We start from the raw sequence: 3,729 nt of genomic DNA, 5'->3' as shown, positions 1-3,729 counted from the left end.
TAATCTGTCAAAGAGCTAAAAATACTGAGCTCTGAGAGCCTTTTCAGACCTTTACATAGAAGATGATTGACACCCTTGCACCTTTAATCTTCACAAAGAAAATGGTGAGGCAGGAGCTCCTATGCCCACCTCACCTCTTTCATCAGCTGTCTGCCAGTTGTTCTTCCACAGCTTGAATTGATCTAGCACAATCTGGGTAGAAGGTTTGTGCTCAGAAAGCGGTATTCATGAAGAATCTACAGCAATCACCCAAGGGTGCTTGGGCAACACTGTTTTAGGAAAGAGCTCTGTATTTTTTTTAGTAGGAAAAGCAGGGAATGCTTTCAGATAGGTATGCCAAGAAGTCCAGCTATGTGCCACCTGCCCAAATCCCCATGGCTCCAGCACAAACAAAAGCTTTCCTGGAACACAGTAGGACAAGGGGTGCAGGCTGGGTAAGTCATTGCATGCTTTGAATTGAACAGGACAGTAAAAACAATTAGACCTAGTTACCAGTAGCAAAAAAAAAGCTCTCCTGTTTATCCATGAAGAAGTCTTGAATAGTCACAATGCAGTGAGCAAAACTGTCCATTTTCCAAAGCTTACTGGTCAGAACAGACGAACATTTGCTTCACTTTCCTAACTGCAAAGTTGTGTTGCATGGCCACAGCAAGTTGTTGGCAGAGGCAGGACTATAGGGGTGAGTCTGAGCGAAGAGATAAGGAGTTGCCCCGTGGCAAACACAGCACACTCCAGCTGGCTCCACCAGACCCACTGCAGGACACAGACTGAGCCCATCAGGTGGTGCCTCTATGATAAGGTAACACAGAGAGAGAGGAGAACTAAAAGGAATGAGAAACAGCAGAGAGAACATCAAGGTCAGAGGAGGAGCAGGTACACCTGAAGGAACTGCAGCCCATGGAGTGCCCAGGAAGCAATAGATATTTCCTGAGGGACTGCAGACTGTAAGGAGAATCCACATCAGAGCACAGGGAAAGTACGAGAGGAAAAGAGTAGGAGAGAGAAATCACTAAACCTCTATGTTCTGACCATAACTGCCCCCCTGCCCCTGTACCACCGGGGGAGCATGTACAGGAGTCTGGAGAGGAGAAGAGAGGGGAGAGAAGGGAAGGGGACGGGAGGATATATCTTTGTATTTCTTTGTGTCTTACACCCAGATTCTATTCTAATTGGCAATAAATTAAATTAATTTTCTCCAAGTCAAGGCTGTATTACCTACAACAGTAATTGGTGAGAAATCTCCCTGTCTTTATATTGACTTATGAGCTTTCTCATCCTGTTTTCTCCCCATGCCCCACTGAAAGGGGTTATGAGTGAGAAGCTGGATGGAAATTTGGGTGTTTGCCAAAGCTAACCCACCACAAAAGTGAACCCCTCACAATGTGCCAAAAACTCAGCAGTACATGGACTTTCTTGGCCTGGAGCCTCTGCAAGAGGATGTATTTGGTTCAATCAAAGGAAGTACTGGGAAAGGTAAGAGCTACTTCAGAGTTCATCTACAGACATAATAACAAATACACAAATAAAAAGATTATTGCCTAGGGGAAATACCAGTTTCAGCTCTTGCTAACCATTTGGAGGAAGAGAAGGTATCTGAATAATCCCTGAATCCTCAGTCCTGCTGTGCTTTCTGTTAGAAACAAAAGGGAGAGTGGAGGACTCTTGAAGATTCTCCAGCAATGACACCTTATAGAGGTTCTTTTTGATTCTAAAAATATTTTGTTTACTGCAAGTTGTTCTTTCAAGCAAAAGATGCAGACCTGCTTCCAAGTCCTGATTTAATTTCAGTGGGCATCTAAAGATATAGCAAGCTTTCCTGGCTCTAACTACAATAGGGCATTTTGGTAATTTTGCTCCCAGCAGATGCATAATGCTGAACCCTCTTTATATGGCCAGCTGCATTAAGCTACTTTTAGTCTGCAGTCTTTGAAATGTGAACAAGTCTTTTTCCAGGGTTCTGAATTCTTATTATGACACGTTTTCCATAACTTGCAGTACACAGAGGAATGTCCTTCAACTTCTTCAACCTCTTTGACAACAAAAAGGCTGCAATAGAGAGGACAGCGAAGGAAGAAAGATTCCTTCCCCTAAACACTCATTCTGGGGAGTGAGGAGAGACTGAGAGGACATTTCTATTGTCCAGCAGACTGCTTGTGCTGCGGAACTATTTCCAACACACAGAATTCCCCAAGCCTGTACAAGGTGCCATGAATTAATCTCTAACTCATTTGTACTCTAAAATGTTTCCATCCATTTAGGCTATCAAGGGATTCACTATGCTACCAGTGTGTCATTATAAAGTCCTTTAAAATATTTCAATCCTGCTTTAAACTTAGACTCCTCAAAGATCTTTAACTGTGTGGTATAAATTTATGAAGACCATATGAAAGATGTCAAGCTCATGATAAAATTCAGAGATAATCTAGAAAAAAAAATAAATGGACTACAAATTAATCTCCAGTGTTTCTGTCTGTTCCCACTAGAAGAAATATCTCCAGCAGTGCCCCCAGGACAAATCTCCTGACAGAATCAGGCAACCTACCTCACGTGTCTGTGAATATTCTGAAGTCAATGGTCACTTCCACAAAATCCAGCATTAAAGCCTCTTCAACATGATCCTGTCAAGTTTTACAAGATGCACAGGGTTTGGTCAAAGACCAAACTGTCTTTGAAAAATCTGGGTTGTTTCTGCAGGTCATGTTCTAACTGGAGGAGCTCTGCCTTTTTGACCAACACCAACTCAATGGCAAATCTTGTCTAAGGCTGAGCACCAGAGCTGTGCCTTTTTGCAACAGAAATTCAAATCAAGTTTTGGTTGTTCACAGTTGACAGACTGTGTAGCACTTATGCAGGAGTTGTAACATACCAGCTATGACCTCCTGTTTAAACCTACTTTGGGTAGTTGTACTCCAGCTAGTCATGCTCCCTACCATCTCAAACCAACAAAATAATCTCCATACTTGGGGACACTGCTGTGGGTTGACAAAACAATCGTTCTGGCTATTACCAGTATGGCTACCTGACATACATGGAAAAGAGCATTTATAAATGTTTTGAAAGTGCAGGATATTGGTCAGTGTATAATTATTTCCAAATCTAGGATCAACACTATTTCTGTTTCTATTTCTATTGTGCTATCAGAATTGTAATAAAGATTAAATCACTCACTGAAGTTGCACTTCACTAACATTGTAACCTGGGCTTTGTAATCAAACGAAAAAAATAATTCTGGCTTGCTTCTCGTATCCTCAATCTGATGATGATTTAGGAAAAAAACTTCAGTTCTACAGAATGGGAATGCATTTCCTCAAACTCATTACTTATCTCCCAAATCAAATATTTGTTCTCGTTCTCGTACATGAATCATGCAAATCCCTTGTTTTCCTGATTCATTCCCTGTGGACTTCTCTCCATTAAAGGAAGCTTAGATGGGGTGGACAGGACACCTACAGTACTTCTAGAGCAGCAGAGCAGGAGTCTTTCCTCAACTGGTTACTGAAATTTCCATGAGCCTGTCCTCTAATAGCAGGTCTGTTGAACATGAGTTGACATGTGTCCTGTAGTGTCACCCTTTACAGCTGTCCTGAGTCTTTTAGGACGTTCTTTGCTGGCCTTCATGTCCTCTTTAGACCAACTTCCAGGCTCACATCAGAGGAATGCTGTTCTTTCTCTTTCTCTCTCCAACTTATGATTTTTAAGGCCATCCATTTCACTTTGCATTTGACATGA

The 3,729-nt window shown here is 42.0% G+C and overlaps 1 long non-coding RNA gene across 1 annotated transcript; it reads left to right on the top strand.

Annotated features, from left to right (window-relative positions):
- The first annotated feature begins 1,131 nt into the window (after positions 1 to 1,131).
- On the top strand, positions 1,132 to 3,183 carry LOC121663147. Its single transcript, XR_006015544.1, has 2 exons — positions 1,132 to 1,473; positions 1,996 to 3,183. It is a non-coding gene; the product is annotated as an uncharacterized LOC121663147 (long non-coding RNA).
- The last annotated feature ends 546 nt before the right edge of the window (positions 3,184 to 3,729 follow it).

The sequence above is a fragment of the Corvus kubaryi genome, unplaced genomic scaffold (assembly GCF_017639235.1).
Source record: "Corvus kubaryi isolate FWS band 111438036 unplaced genomic scaffold, C.kubaryi_AGA036_p1.0 37266, whole genome shotgun sequence".
Lineage (NCBI taxonomy): Eukaryota > Metazoa > Chordata > Aves > Passeriformes > Corvidae > Corvus > Corvus kubaryi.
Note: the sequence above shows the minus strand (reverse complement) of the source record. Positions and strands in the feature narration are given on the sequence as shown.